Genomic DNA, 17,363 nt, shown 5'->3' with positions numbered 1-17,363 from the left:
AATGAGTAAAACTCCAATATGCTTTTTTTTGAGATGTGGACAATTGTTCTGCATGCTGCTCGGCAAAGTGACTTTGCCATTTTTCCATCAAGGGTTATCTTCTATTTCTGTAAAACCTCAAATCTGGGGTGCTATGTGACCACTATTGATGAATAGAATATGATGCAAGTGACATTGTGTCAGTTCTGGACATAGCCCTTACCTGGCCAGACCCATCTACTTTCTACCACTGGGATCTCTGAGCACCGTGTAAAAAGCTTGACTATTCTCCGAAGTGATGTTGTGGTCCTTCATCTAAAGGGATAGGAAGAGGGACTCAGTGGGTCAGTTACTGTCAGCCCTCCCACTATGCTATAAATGTGAATTAAATCATCCTGCATCTTATGTAAAACTTAATTATCAGCTGAATAAGATAGTGGCTTCAGTCCTTGCCACACAAAACAGAAGAAATACCGAGCCAACAATTGCCTGAATTCCAGACTCACAAAATTTTGAGATAAAATAAAATGATGATTGTTTCAAATCACAAAAACTGTGGAGTCCTGCACCATACATGAAGACAGGACCAGAATAAAAAGTCTCACCTCAAGGTGTGGTGCTTCCATAACAACAATTTAAAGTGTGGCATTGGCTTTCATACCCAAAAATAGGGGGCCTCCAGGATATTTTATGTAAAGCCTGAAAAGACAGAAGTCACTGTTAAGGAAGCTCTGAAAAAAGTGAGTCACTATCTACTGCTAAAAAAAATTTAGTAATTCTGTCACCTATAGTAAGGTAGAAAATAAAAAAATGTACTTAAGTGAATAGGTGGATTCGGCTAAAATTTACAAATAGAATATTGAAATTTATAGCTGTTTCTTATAGCATTGTATCTTATAATAAGTCATAGATTTTTTTAAAAAATTACTTAGAAGATTAACTGTTACATTTGCAAACAGAATTTATAAGAAACATAAAAGAGCCAGAAGTTGTTGGTTTCAAAAATAAAAATGGTTTCCCTTTTCAGTCTCTGCAAAGAGCTAAGTACTCTAAAAGTAAGAAAGGTCATCAAAATAAAAAAGAGCTAAGTACTCAAAAATTAAGAAAGCTCATCAAAATAAAAGTCATTTCAAAGCTGTGAATGTTAAGACACTATGAAAAGACTTCAGAAAAATTTAATGGAGTGTACCATAAGCACTCTAAACTAGATAAACATAATTCTAAGATTCCTAAGAGTATTATCTGACTGCAGGTGGAGTTTCAGCTCAAGTCTGAGAAGGGCCAGTTTCAAAGACATTTGTGAATATGGTACTTATATATTCCACACAGTCTTTAAATAAATTACTGAAGGAAGCACCATAGCCTTCCCTTTTGAACAGGAGCATCTATTTTAATTCCCTATTCCTCACTTTCTCCATTCTGTGCTGGGCATATGGGAGAAATAACCTGACTCCATAGATATGTAATATAGAAAAATTGTAATTTAAAAAGTACAAAATAGGACCTGAACCCAAGCAGCCCCATCCATTCTCAGTCTGGATACAGAGGTTGAGATACTGAACTTCAAACCGATGCCATGATGGGATGACTTCTTAATTAAGCTGGGAGCATCAACTCCACTTCGAGATCCTTGGATTACCCTGAGAAGTCTGAAAATTTCACTAGAAAGACCTTGTCTACATCCTCCTTGTCTACATCCTCCTTATCTACATGAGAAAGAACACTCTTATTCTAGCTATAGCTCACTTTTACAAAAGAGTTTTTCTTTTCATTATTATTGCTATTATACTTTAAGTTTTAGTGTACATGTGCACAATGCACAGGTTTGTTATATATGTATCCATGTGCCATGTTGGTGTGCTACATCCATTAACTCGTCATTTGGCATCAGGTATATCTCCTAATGCTGTCCCTCCCCCCTCCCCCTACCCCCACCACACAACAGTCCCCGGAGTGTGATGTTCCCCTTCCTGTGTCCATGTGTTCTCATTGTTCAATTCCCACCTATGAGTCAGAACATGCGGTGTTTGGTTTTTTGTCCTTGCGATAGTTTACTGAGAATGATGGTTTCCAGTTTCATCCATGTCCCTACAATGGACATGAATTCATCATTTTTTGTGGCTGCATAGTATTCCATGGTGTATGTGTGCCACATTTTCTTAATCCAGTCTATCATTGTTGGACATTTGGGTTGTTTCCAAGTCTTTGCTATTGTGAATAGTGCCACAATAAATATACGCGTGTATGTGTCTTTATAGCAGCATGATTTATAGTCCTTTGGGTATATACCCAGTAATAGGATGGCTGGGTCAAATGGTATTTCTAGTTCTAGATCCCTGAGGAATCACCACACTGACTTCCACAATGGTTGAACTAGTTGACAGTCCCACCAACAGTGTAAAAGTGTTCCTATTTCTCCACATCCTCTCCAGCACCTGTTGTTTCATGACTTTTTAATGATGGCCATTCTAACTGATGTGAGATGGTATCTCATTGGGGTTTTGATTTGCATTTCTCTGATGGCCAGTGATGATGAGCATTTTTTCATGTTTTTTGGCTGCATAAATGTCTTCTTTTGAGAAGTTTCTGTTCATGTCCTTCACCCACTTTTTGATGGGGTTGTTTGTTTTTTTCTTGTAAATTTGTTTGAGTTCATTGTAGATTCTGGATATTAGCCCTTTTTCAGATGAGTAGGTTGTGAAAATTTTCTCCCATTTTGTAGGTTGCCAGTTCACTTTGATGGTAGTTTCTTTTGCTGTGCAGAAGCTCTTTAGTTTAATTAGATCCCATTTGTCAATTATGGCTTTTGTTGCCATTTCTTTTGGTGTTTTAGACATGAAGTCCTTGCCCATGCCTATGTCCTGAATGGTATTGCCTAGGTTTTCTTCTATGGTTTTTATGTTTTTGGTCTAACATGTAAGTCTATAATCCATCTTGAATTAATTTTTGTATAAGGTTTAAGGAAGGGATCCAGTTTCAGCTTTTCACATATGGCTAGCCAGTTTTCCCAGCACCATTTATTAAATAGGGAATCCTTTTCCCATTTCTTGTTTTTGTCAGGTTTGTCAAAGATCAGATAGTTGTAGATATGCGGCATTATTTCTGAGATCTTTTCCATTGATCTATGTCTCTGTTTTAGTACCAGTACCATGCTGTTTTGGTTACCGTAGGCTTATAGTATAGTTTGAAGTCAGGTAGTGGAATGCCTCCAGCTTTGTTCTTATGGCTTAGGATTGACTTGGTGATGCAGGCTATTTTTTGGTTCCATATGAACTTTAAAGTAGTTTTTTCCAATTCTGTGAAGAAAGTCATTGGTAACTTGATGGAGATGGCATTGAATCTATAAATTACCTTGGACAGTATGGCCATTTTCATGATATTGATTCTTCCAACCCATGAGCATGGAACGTTCTTCCATTTGTTTGTATACTCTTTTATTTCATTGAGCAGTGGTTCCTAGTTCTCCTTGAAGAGGTCCTTCACGTCCCTTGTAAGTTGGATTCCTACGTATTTTATTCTCTTTGAGGCAATTGTGAATGTGAGTTCACTCATGATTTGGCTCTCTGTTTGTCTGTGATTGGTGTACAAGAATGCTTGTGATTTTTGTACATTGATTTTTATATCCTGAGACTTTGCTGAAGTTGCTCATCAGCTTAAGGAGATTTTGGGCTGAGACAATGGGGTTTTCTAGATATACAATCATGTCATCTGCAAATGGGGACAATTTGACTTCCTCTTTTCCTAATTGAATACCCTTTATTTCCTTCTCCTGCCTGATTGTCCTGTCCAGAACTTCCAAGAGTTTTTCTATAGCACTTTTCATCTCTGAATTTTTCAATGTGTATATAAAAGGGTTCAACATGGGTGTGATAACTGTATAAAACACAGTCATGAATTTATCAATAGGGAAGTTTGAGGCAGGTCTAACATTCATGAAAATACAGGGAAGAAAAAAGAGGACAAACACGGTAAGGTGGGAGCTGCAGGTAGACAGGGCTTTATGTCTCCTTTCCTGACTGTAAGCTTTAAGGGAGTTTAGGATGACTCCATAGGAAATTAGTAGAAGGGTGAAGAATACCATACAGATTGCTCCACCATTAAAAACCACAGTGAGGCCTATAAAGTAGGTGTCAGTGCATACCACTTCCAATAATGGGTACATGTCACAGAAAACGTGATCAATGACATTGGGGCCACAGAAAGGGAGACTGTACACAACAGCAATTTGAAAGACAGAATGCACAAAACCTCCAGTCACGGCCACCAGCAGCAGAAGGACACACACCTGTCGATTCATGATGGTCAAATAGTGCGGTGGCTTACAGATGGCAACATAGGGATCATAGGCCATCCCAACCAGAAGGAAGATCTCTGTATCACAAAACAAGTGATCTATAAATAGCTGGCACATGCAAGCTGGGAAGGAAATAGTCTTTTTATCACAGAGTAAGTCTACAATCAATACGGGAGAAATGGTAGTAGAATACACAGCATCTATAAATGACAGGCAAGGAAGAAATATATTGGGGAGCCCAAGAAAGGACTGGCAATAATAGTCACCCCAATAAGTAGGTTCCCCACAATGGTCACAATATATGTGAGTAAAAACATGACAAATAATGCTTTTTGTACACTAGGACCCTGAGAAAAGCCTAGGAGGACAAATTCCGTAATATTGTTATTATTTCTCATTTACTCTTCTTTCAGGCTTTTATCAAAGAGCTCAGAAGAACAGTACCTGTAATGAAAAAGTGAACAGGAATATGATTACATCCATTGTGTCACAGAGCACATCTTCATTGTTGCATCCTGAATAGTGATCCACACACAATAAACATTTAGTAAGTCTCTATTGAGTTTCTGATCCAAAGAGCCTAACTTCTCTTGACAATTCTAGTTCTCCTTAAAGATTTTAGTTTCAGCCACAGGTAAAGGCTTCTACCTCCAAGTTTAGTGAATATTCTATAGAGAAGTGTTAAAGTCCCAACAGCCATTCATACATTTCATAACTTCTTATTAAAAACACTTTTCTTGGCAAAGAAGTCAGCTATAATGAATAGGCAATAAGGTCTTGGTCTCAAGAAACTTACTTTCTGCTGGTGGTAATAAACTCTAAATAAATTAATTAACATAGATTTAGTCCTTTGTGTTTGTATGTGTGGCATCTTTATAATATGATCTGTGTAGCACCAAGAATAACATCTTCTGAAATATCTCACTCAGTACTCTGGCCTTCTACTGTTAGACTTCATTCCTTCATGCCTCAAAGTATGTTCACTCTTCATTAGTCTTTCATTAAATGCCAAAAGACAGGACCCTGAACTGTATAAATAGTGATGATATTACTTATTACATTGTTCCCTGTAGCAACTAGTTTTTCTGACTTTCTGTCCACCATATAAGGAGCTGTTATTCTCTCCATTTTATCCTTGCCTATGTTCCAATTTTTACAACACTTTCATACAATATTCTAATTTTCAGCAGTTAATTTGAACTCAAGTGAACTAACTCGTGATTATCATCAATTACCAAATATGCCATGAGGATTTTTTTCTGAATTCTTGGGATGAGCTATGAAGTGATAGAGGAGAAAACAGACACTGTAGAAAGAGGTACAGAACAGTGGGACATGGTCCTATTCATAACAGTATTTAGATACCAAGAGCACTCAAAAATGGAATCTTAGTTACCAGATTCCAAAAAGAAGCATACTCTAGGAGAAATAAGTTCAGTGTAAGGAGGTGTGGATTTGAGTCATTTTCTGAATGCATTTACAAGTCTTTCTAAGTTTGCTGTCTGGAAAACACTGGGCATAAATTTGAGAAATTCAGAATCCTTTCTAGTCAACTATCTACAGAACTATTAGTGCAACTCTCCTTTATGGTATTCCACTGACAATGTTTTCATTTTTTATGAATTTATAATTAAGCATTTCCAAGCTCATGATTCCTACCTGAAAAATGGAAGTCAGTGGGACATGAAATTTCATGATTACAGTGAGTAAATAGTGACTATAAGTTTCTCACCCAGTATGTACCTATTTAAGTGAGATCCAGGACATCCTTAGAGAGAAAGTGTAGCATGTGGTGAATAATGTGGACACTGGAGCCACGCTGCTTCAGCAACAACTTCAGCTTCACTATTTTTTGTGAGATTTTAGACAATTTACTAAAGCTCTCTGTCTCTTACTTTCATCATTTTTAGAATGGGGATTCCAATAGATCTTACCTCTTAGAGTTGTTCTTTTATTAAAACAAATAAAGTGCTTAGAATACTGGCTGGCACTTGGTAAGGGCTCAATAAATGATAGCTGTTATTAGTGTTCTTGAATGCTTCACTGTGAGCATAGAATCAAAACAAATCATGCAGATCTTTGTCAACTTGAAAAGATTTATAGATGTAGTCCAGGAAAAATAAAGGGATAAGATATGTATAATTCAGGAAAGCCTTTTGGGGGCACACAATAAAATTGTATGCCTTAGAAAATAATAATTTAATTATATGAATAGTAATTTTACCTGTGATGGAATGCATCTTGATGAGAATCAAACAGAATTATAGTGAAAAAGTTGGACCCACCATCGAGGAGAGCTCAGGAAATGAAAAGAAGGCTAAAATCAGAAAACAGAGCAATTGTAGTTAATAAATGAGTATTCACAAGCTATAAGAAGATCAATGAGATAATTAAGTGAGGCTAGGATTCTTTTAAAATCTTCAGAAAGATTCCTTTTAGTGAGAGTATACTGGAAGTGCAACCACCTGTGAGTTCTTGCGGTGACTCAGGAGGCTTTTTGGGGTAGGGTAGCCATAACAAACACAGACAGGATCCTAGTTGAAAAAGAAAACAAAATTCAAAAGAAAAAAACACATCGTTGCTCAAATTCTCTAGATCTGACAGTTAAGGAAAAATTTAACTTACAGAGAAGAATGGGACAAGTAGATATACAAACCCAAAATTTCTGATTACTCACTGCTGAGGAAAACAGCATAATTACTAAACCTCAAATGTAGACAGGTTGATTCCTTTTACATAAATCTGGCAGTGGAAGAGGATGTGTGCAGACAGAGTTTGAGCTGTCTCTAGAAGCCAGCTGTGATGAACATTCCACGTGTCTTCTTCAAATTACCACTTCCAGCTGATTCCAGGGTTCTGGTATTGTTGAAGTTGTAGAAGGATAGAGATGCACCTGCTGAAGAACACAAGGGAATAATGCAGTCTATAGGCAATTCAGTTATTTTTTCACCCCTTACTTGCTGCAAGGTTTAGTGCCATTTCACTCTTGCATCATCAGAACTAGATTTCAACAGAATAATTCTTTTGGCAATTTAAATGTTTACTAGTAAAAAATAGGTTATGTAAACTATCCTGTATGATTTAAGTAATGAACAATTAAAAATAAAATACTTCAGAAACTAAAAGATAGGCTTACTAGGCTTTCAATGTAAACTGCTAAGTTAACATTATTCTAGAAAAAAATGATTTAACAGTTTCCTAAGAATATGACATTTTCAAACAATAAAATGCCATAAAACCAAAAAACCTCTAAAATATTATGTTTCACAGTTACAGTTTTATAAATCAATTTAAATGACAGTAGACTACATACTTTCCTGAGCATATTAATTTACTAGTATGTTTGCTGGGATTATTTTTAGATTAATAAGTAAAAACAAATATTATGCTTCCGGAACATAACAGGTATTGGTTCCTTCACACTCTAACACATTTGACATGATCTGCAATTTTAAGCTGTCTAATCAAATATATCTGAAAGTGATTGCACACCTTTATTAATAAAGCATATAAAAATATAACATCCTATAAACAAATATTACGTTTTAAAATAAATTGGTTCATTATACATGTAATACGGAACATGTTTTTCTTCCTATTTGGCAAATAGAAAAGGAAAACAAATTAGGCTGTATATTAAAACCAAATATACATTGCCTATTATGAAAAATTTTCATGTTTGTCAGCTTCAATTTCCCAATTAGAATTCCTTCAACAAAATCATATGGTATTTCAGACATTAGCTACCATTCAACATATCACACAAATTTTCAATGAATATCTCTTGTCAGTTGTTTCAAATACTCACGTCATGCTCCAGAAAAGCAATGCTGCTACCACTAAACTTTAATGTAGATACCTTGGCCATGTGTGCTTGATCATAAAACACATGAGTGTGGATGGCTGATCCATGATTATAAAAATACAGTCCACAGTTTCCACAGTCCCACACAGGCTTCACATTATCTCAGTTGTTAGAGAAGTATGGCACTATCCAAAGCAGATGACCAAAATATAAAGATGCTTAAACATAATGTAGAAAGATAGGTAAATATTCTTACCTGCTGGAAAATATCTTCATAGAAAAACAAAGACACTATATTTGCATGACTATGTAAAAATAGACCTAATTAGTGGAAATTAATCCAAACAATCCCCTTATTTGTGACACAAGTAAACAAAAATATACCAACACTAAAATTTGTTATGTGAAAATTTCCTCAATTATGGTAAAGCAAATATAAGTACTTTACTGTGATTGAAAATTTAAAGTAACATTCATGTGCCCACCTATTAGCTTTGTACATAACAAGGACAATGCCAAAATTGAATTTTAAGGGAAAAAACAATGACAGAGGTTTCTCACAGGCAGAAACCAAACTCTTCACTGTTTCAGCCATTCAAATACCATTCAAATAGCATATCCCTAAGTCCACTTATTTCCTCATTAAAAACATGTCCCTAACCCCATTCCACTTCTTTCCTAACTAAAAACATGTCCCTCTATCTTCCCCACTTCATCAAAGTGAATTGTGAACTTTCACAAATTTTTATAAGAAATGGAGGATATGACATAAAATATCACACCTAGAAGACTCGATATCAACTGAAGACATACTGAACTTTGGGCAGAAATTTAACTCTTCAGAAATCTCTTGGGTTATTCTGTCAGGAATATAATTATCTCATTTATATGTAGACACAATCTATGAGTTTTACATCATCACTGTTTTAAATAAAAGAGACAGTAAGGTCATTATACATTAGTTAATTGAATGTTTGGAATGAATTCAAATGAAGTAATCTCTCTGAACACTTTTTTTCCCCCTTAGAAAATCCCTAGAGGAAAAAGACTTGGGTCTCACCAAGGAAGAGTAGCTAAATGCCAAATAATGTGAAAAGCCAATATCGTGAAAAGAAAAATTCTTAGTTAGAAAATCGCCATTCTAACTGGCATGAGATGGTATCTCATTGTGGTTTTTATTTCTATTTCTCTAATGAAATGTGAAAATTCAAAAGTAAATTGAACAATAAATTATGAGTATCATTTCATGAAATACTGAGGTAAGGCAAGTAATATTTCAGCCAGAATGAAGGGGGAACCAGTCCCAAGTTCTCTTCCCTAAGCATATTCCCAGCAAGGAGGAATTTACCCTTCCTGTTAGAAAGTCCAAACCAAGAAGCTCTGAGGCTCAGAGGAATGGAGACTAAGAACAGAAGTTGACATTCTGATTCTTGAAAAGATAGGTAATCATAGTTCTGCAGTTTTACATTAGAATACAGGGTTTTGATCAAGGACTGAATCTATGTTACATATAACCATAATGATCTGTAGTCCATCAACTCAATCCTTTAATTTTATTCCAATATAAATTCAGTAACTCTTTTAACAATAATTATTTATTTATTTATTTATTTATTTTTTGCCCAACAAGGGAGCAGTGCTTAAGAGTTTCCATTGTTATTTTCACTGATTGGTTTACTATCGGTTCCATTGAACAGCTTCATCTCAGCATATGTTTAGTTAAATATTAGGTCTCTGTCTCATAAGAGCCTTGGATAAAGAGTCCAATAAATACTTATCTGAACCAGCTAAGGTCTTTCTTTTAATTTTTATTTAGTTTTTATTATTACACTTTAAGTTCTGGGGTACATGTGCACAACGTGCAGGTTTCTTACTTAGGTATACACGTGCCATGGTGGTTTGCTGCACCCATCAATCCGTCATCCACATTAGGTATTTCTCCTAATGCTATCCCTCCCCTAGCCTCCTGCCCCCTGACAGACCCCGTGTGTGATATTCCCCTCCCTGCGTCCATGTGTTCTCATTGTACATCTCCCACTTATGGGTGAGAATATACAGTGTTTGGGTTTCTGTTCTTGTCTTACTTAGCTGAGAATGGTGGTTTCCAGCTTCATCCATGTCCCTGCAAAGGACGTGAAGTCATTTATTTTTATGGCTGCATAGTATTCCGTGGTGTATATGTGCCACATTTTCTTTATCCAGTCCATTATTGATAGGCATTTGAATTGGTTCCAAGTCTTTGCTATTGTGAACAGTGCCACAATAAACATACACGTGCATGTGTCTTTATAGTAGAATGATTTACAATCTTTTGGGTATATACCCAGTAATGGGATTGCTGGGTCAAATGGTACTTCTAGTTCTGGATCCTTGAGAAATTACCACACTGTTGTCCCCAATGCTCGAACTAATTTACACTCCCATTAACAGTGTAAAAGAGTTCCTATTTATCCACAACTTCTCCAGTATCTGTTGTTTCCTGACTTTTTAATGATCACCATTCTAACTGGCATGAGGTGGTATTTCAATGTGGTTTTGACTTCCATTTCTCTAATGACCAGTGATGATGGGCTGTTTTTCATATTTTTTAGCTGCATAAATGTCTTCTTTTGAGAAGTGTCTGTTCATATCCTTTGCCCACTTTTTGAGGGGTTGTTTGTTTTTTTCTCATAAATTTGTTTAAGTTCTATCTAGATTCTGGATATTAGCCCTTTGTCAGGTGGGCAGACTGCAAAAAAACCCTGTAGGTTGCCTTTTCACTCTGATGATAGTTTCTTTTGCTGTGCAGTAGCTCTTTAGCTTAATTTGTCAATTTTGGCTTTTGTTGCCATTGCTTTTTGTGTTTTAGTCATGAAGTGTTTGTCCATGCCTATGTCCTGAATGGTATTGCCTAGGTTTTCTTCTAGGGTTTTTATGGTGTTAGGTCTTACGTTTAAGTCTTTAATTTATTTTGAGTTAATTTTTGTATAAGATGTAAGGAAGGGGTCCAGTTTCAGTTTTCTGCATATGGCTAGCCAGTTTTCCTAACACCATTTATTAAATAGGGAATCCTTTCTCCATTGCTTGTTTTTTTCAGGTTTGTCAAAGACTGGATTGTTGTAGAGGTGTGGTGTTATTTCTGAGGCCTCTGCTCTGTTCCATTGGTCTATATATTTGTTTTGGCACCAGTACCATGATATTTTAATTAGTGTAGCCTTGTAGCATAATTTGAAGTCAGGTAGCATGATGCCTGCAGCTTTGTTCTTTTTGCTTAGTATTGTCTTTGCTATACTGGCCCTTTTTTCATTCCATATGAAATTTAAAACAGATTTTTCCAATTCTGTGAAGAAAGTCAATGGTGGCTTGATGGGGATAGCATTGAATCTATAAATTACTTTGGGCAGTATGGCCATTTTCACGATATTGATTCTTCCTATCCATGAGCATGGAACGTTTTTCCATTTATTTCCTTGAGCAGTGATTCATAGTTCTCCTTGAAGAGGTGCTTCACATCACTTGTAAGTTGTGTTCATAGGTATTTTACTCTTTTTGTAGCAATTGTAAATGGGAGTTCACTCATGATTTGGCTCTCTGTTTGTCTGTTATTGGTGTATAGGAATGTTTGTGACATTTGCACATTGATTTTCTATCCTGGGACTTTGCTGAAGTTGCTAATCAGCTTAAGGAGATTTTGGGCTGAGGCAATAGGGTTTTTTAAATATACAATCATGTCATCTGCTAAAAGAGACAATTTGACTTCTTCTTTTCCTATTTGAATACACTTTATTTCTTTCTCTTGCCTGATCGCCATGGCCAGAACTTCCAATACTATCTTAAATAGGAGTGGTGAGAGAGGGCATCCTTGCATTGTGCCAGTTTTCAAAGGGAATGCTTCCAGGTTTTTCCATTCAGTATGATATTGGCTGTGGGTTTGTCATAAATAGCTCTTATTATTTTGAGATACATTTCATCAATACCTGGTTTATTGAGAGTTTTTAGCATGAAGGGGTGTTGAATATTGTCAAAGGCCTTTTCTGCATCTATTGAGATAATCATGTGGCTTTTGTCATTGGTTCTGTTTATGTGATGGATTATGCTTATTGATTTGTGTATGTTGAACCAGCCTTGCATTCCAAGTAATCCCAGCTACATGGGAGGCTGACGCATGAGAATTACTTGAAGTTGGGAGGCAGAGGTTGCTGTGAGCTGAGATGGCACCGCTGCATTCCAGCCTGGATGACAGACTGAATCCCTGACTCAAAAAAAAAAAAAAAAAGAAAAAAAAAAAAAGAAAATAATATGACTGACTATATAACAAAATAATATGATAAATAATCAGATAAAATCAATAATGACTATTTCTTAAAAGAAGCAGTGAAAACAGAAGACAAAGGAAATACATCTTCACAGTGATATGTGACTATCTATGTCAACGTAGAATCCATTCAAAATCTCACAGAAGTGAATGTAAAATGTAGAATTTTCTGACTAAAAAAAAAATACTTAGAGATTCTAGAACCAGCCACAAACCATAGAATAGGAGCTCTAAAACATAATCTCCAGCAAGAAGGAAAAGCTCTGAAATGGAAAAAAGGAAATGCAGGAAAGAAGGAAGACTTATTGAATGAAAAAAATAGAAACAAATAAAATGAATATTAATTAAATGTAACATTAGTAAATACAAAACCAAAAGAAAAGTGGTGGATTTAAAACCAATATATAATTGATTTTTTAATGGGCAGATTTCTCCTATTTAAGAAATAGAACACAATGTTTAGAGTTTTATAAGAGAAACATCTTAAATAACAGGATAAAAAGGTAAAGATGGAATAATTAAATAAACTCCATAAACTCTTACCAAAAGAACACTGTTTCTATGCTAATATCTGACAAAACTAGACTTCAAGGCAAGAAATATTGCCAGAAATAAATTTTTGTAATGGCAAAAGATTATTGACTTTAAGATAAAATTATAAATATGTATTTACCTGAAATCACAACTTTATAAGTTATTTTTTGATAATAGACTGAATTATCCTAAAAGGAGAAATAGGGAAATCAGCAATAATATGGGAAGATTATAGCACAATTCTCTGTAAATGCAAGAACATACAAACACAAACATTTATAAAGATACTTAAGATCTAAATAAAACTATTAACAAAAGAGTCCGTCATATCCAATAACGGTAAAATACATGTTCTTTTCAAGTGCATGAAAGATTTTCCAAAAATCAATCATATGCTGGTTCATAGAGTGATTCTTAATGAATTTCAAATGGTGATAATAATAAAATATGTCACTGAACATCCAGAAAATCAGCTACAAAATAAAAAACCAAAATTAGCCAGAAACTTTATGTGTCAAAATTTTAAAAACCACTTCCAAATAATACATTAGCAAAAATAAATCACAGAACATAGAAAATATTTTGAGCCTAATAATAATGAAAACACAACATATCAAAGCTTGTAAGACTCATCTAAAATATTACTTGAATTTTCTAGAAAATAATAAAGACTGATATCAGTGTACTAAATATCTGTTCAAGAAATCATTTCACTTAGCATAATGTCCTCTAGGTACATCCGTGTTGTTACATATGATATAAAAACATCACAGTGTACCCTACAAATACATGCAATTACTGTTGGTCAATTAAAAACAAAATAAAACAAAGAGGTTATTCAGTCCTCCAGGTTCATTCAGGTGACAACCCTGTGACAGCTTACTTCATTGCAACACCTCAATCTGGAGAAGACAGCATTTTTTCATCATATATTCTGGTTAGATGTTTGTCCTAGTGCTTGCCTTATTTATTATTCTTGGAGTAGAATCCATTATCCATTCCCATGGTATCTTATTCATTCTCTATCCAGAAGAAATATTTATAGTAAATAAAGCAAAACATATCACTCACCACAATAGAATTTACTGGTATAATCATATTTCTCATTACCTAGAAGCTGAGAAAATAGGACATTGGAATGGCCTTCTAAAGGGTGAGTCATGCTGCCAGCTGGAAAATCCTAACCTTAGAACTTGAAATGCTCTCTTCCATATATTTAACACACAGTATGTGTTCAGTAAGTTTTAGTCATTATATACCGATGCCACATATATTCTGGAATATTATCCCCATGCTAATAAACATTCCCACATGCCAAGGAAACCTCAGTCATGGAGACCCTAACCCACTGGTGCTAGAGGAATTAAAGACACACACACAGAAATATAGAGTGTGGAATGGGAAATCAGGGGTCTCACAGCCTTCAGAGCTGAGAGCCCTGAACAGAGACTTACTCACATATTGACAGCAAGCCAGTGATAAACATTGCTTCTATAGATTATAAATTTACTAAAAATATTTCTTACCGGAAATAAAGGGATGGGCCAAAATAAAGGGATGGCTCTGGCTAGTTATCTGCAGCAGGAACATGTCCTTAAGGCAGAGATTGCTAATGCTATTGCTCGTGGTTTGGAAATGCCTTTAAGTGGTTTTCCTTGCCCTGGGGCCAGGTGTTCCTTGCCTGGGTGGGCCAGGTGTTCCTTGTCCTCATTCTGGTAAACCCACAACCTTCAGCATGGGTGTCATGGCCATCACGAACATGTCACAGTGCTGCAGAGATTTTGTATATGGCCAGTTTTGGGGCCAGTTTATGGCCAAATTTTGGGTCCCGTTCCCAGCATGTCCCCCATCTTTGTTTTACAAAGCGATAAAAGAAAATGCAGCTTTGTTAATGCTGGGCTACTTCTCTCAGGATTCACACCTGCAGACTATACAAAGACAAACAACACAGATTAAAAGCACAATCATCATTGCAATCACAGAGCTTCCAAGTGTTTTTATCCATTTTAATTGGTTACTAGCTGTTAATCTGTCTGCAGCTTCTTCAAGCACTCCAGTTCCTGGCATCAAGGTCAGGTGTGCCTGGGATGCTTTAAATATTTGTTCTTTTAATTTTGCAATATCCAAAGACAAGGTTGTAAAGTGTCCTTCTAGATGCTTTTTTATTCTTTCTCAAATTTTGATCTTATTAACAGCCACTAATAATTTCCACAAATCCTATGTTTAGCTCTTAGAGTGGGCCATATCATTTGAGGTCGAGGTGCCACTATACCACCATGTTTCCAGATAATAGGAACTCTTGCCATACTTCTTACTATTTCTACCATGTGATTATTTTGTTCAGACCAGCTGAACACAGTGTGGCTGTGGGACACAGACTGAGAGGTGCAATTTAAGCTAAACATCCCCTTAGGGGACCAATCAATAATGATTCCATAGGAATCATTGTGCAGCACCTCGCCTGTTCTGCAATGCAATCTTCCCAAAAAAGTACGTTCATTTTTTATGGCCAGGTTCAATTTTGTTTACAAATGGGTTTTTGAGGGCAATATTCCTCAATTATAGGAGCAGATTCATTATGGTAAATACTGAGATCAGAAAGCATGTGCAACTATGTCATGTAGTGACTACATCCAGGCATTATTGTTGGACAAGGTTGATAAATATGCAAAATAAGTATAATTGTTCTCTGTGTCAGACCTTGTTGAAAAAATACAGCAATGGTGATCACCGCTATCATAGCTACCATTAAATTACTCATTATGACTGGTTGTCCTGCTTTCCTCAGGTTTTCTTCTGCCATCTGTGACAGCTTCTTGATCTGTCCTCAAGTGGCTGGCTGTGTTCAATGGGTGTTGTTTGTGACAGTTGGGGTCCTTCTCAGCATCAGTCTTGACATGGCTGCAACTGGGGGGTCCTCGGGATCCTCCTGGAATCTCTTCCATGACGTCTGGCTCATGATAAAGTTTCAGGTGTCTTGATGGTATCCAAATCGGCTGTTGATTTAGTCCTGGAGAAATACAAGCATAACCTCTACCCCCAGTTATTATTTTACCTATCTCCCAACTTTTTGTTATCAGATCTCTCCACCAAACAAGTTGTTCTGCTTCTGTCTTTGCAGCTGGATTCTGTAGATGCTGTTCAGCTGCTGATAGCATCTGGCCTTAGGCTGGCTCAAAAAGTTTAAAGTTAATAATGCTAGATTCAATTGCATATGGATGGTCCCATAGTCCCTGTTTTCCTCCCTCTGCTTTTGCAACTACTGTTTCAGGGAGAGATTCATTCTTTCCACTCTGGCTTGTCCTTGAGAATTAAATGGGATATGAGTAATGTGTTTAATTTCCATATAGAGAAAAATGCAGCTAGATCTTGGCTACTATAGCCTGGGACATTATCTGTTTTAATAGAAGCTGGAATGCCCATCACCACAAAACACTGCAAAAGGTGATGTTTAACACGGACAGAAGACTCTCCTGATTGGCATGTAGCCCAGACAAAGTGATAAAATGTGTCCACACATACACGTACATAAGCTAGTCTCCCAAATGAGGGACTGCTGAGTTTGAAAAAATTAGCAAATCTAGACTCTTCTCTGGATCTATTCTACTTATTTGAGCTTTATGGACTTGCTTTTCGATTAGCAGGAGCTCTGCCTCAGCTTATTTTGTTAATTGCCAAAGGCTAGTTAGACTAGGATCTCCTCTAAGGATAGAAAATATATTACTCATGGCATAGGTAGGAATGCCTAGAGCAGGTCGTATCCAATTCATGTCCCCTAGTGATTTTAGAAAGTCATTTAATGTTTTCAATTGATACTTACGTATGGCTACTTTCTGTGGCACAATGGTAATGTCTTTTACTAAGGTCCCCAAGTAGGAGTAAGGAGTAGTAGTCTGAAATTTGTCAGGAGCTATAATTAAACCAGTGTGAGAAATTGAATTTTGGAAGTGATCATAACACTGGAATAATATTTCTTGAGTGGGGGCAGCACAAAATATATCATTCATATAATGAATAACGTAACACTGTGAAAATTTTTTATGAGTAGGTTTAATTGCTTGCCCTACATAAGTCTAGCAAATTGTTGGACTGTTTAACATGCCTTGTTGCAACACTTTCCAGTGAAAATGTTTAGCAGGCTTCAGGTTGTTTACTGCAGGAATGGTAAATGTAAACCCTTCACAGTCTTGCTCAGCTATGGGGATAGTAAAGAAACAGTATTTTAAATCTATGATGATTGAAGGCCAATTTTTGGAATCATAGCAGCAGAAGGCAATCCTGGCTACAATGCTCCCATAGGCTGTATAACTGAATTAATGGCTCTTGAATCAGTTAACATTCTTCATTTACCTGATTTTTTCTTAATTATGAAAACTGGAGAATTCCAAGGGGAAAATGTTGGAATAGTCCCAGGTTGTCTGTCGGGCCCTTCACAATGCAAAATGTAACTACTTTGA

The 17,363-nt window shown here is 36.1% G+C and overlaps 1 pseudogene; it reads right to left on the bottom strand.

Annotated features, from left to right (window-relative positions):
• Nucleotides 1-216: 216 nt before the first annotated feature.
• On the bottom strand, nucleotides 217-4,671 carry LOC116463914 (olfactory receptor 4A8-like; annotated as a pseudogene).
• Nucleotides 4,672-17,363: the final 12,692 nt, after the last annotated feature.

Source organism: Hylobates moloch, unplaced genomic scaffold (genome assembly GCF_009828535.3).
Source record: "Hylobates moloch isolate HMO894 unplaced genomic scaffold, HMol_V3 SCAFFOLD_84, whole genome shotgun sequence".
Lineage (NCBI taxonomy): Eukaryota > Metazoa > Chordata > Mammalia > Primates > Hylobatidae > Hylobates > Hylobates moloch.
The sequence above is the reverse complement of the archived record's forward strand: the minus strand, read 5'-3'. Positions and strand labels throughout refer to the sequence as shown.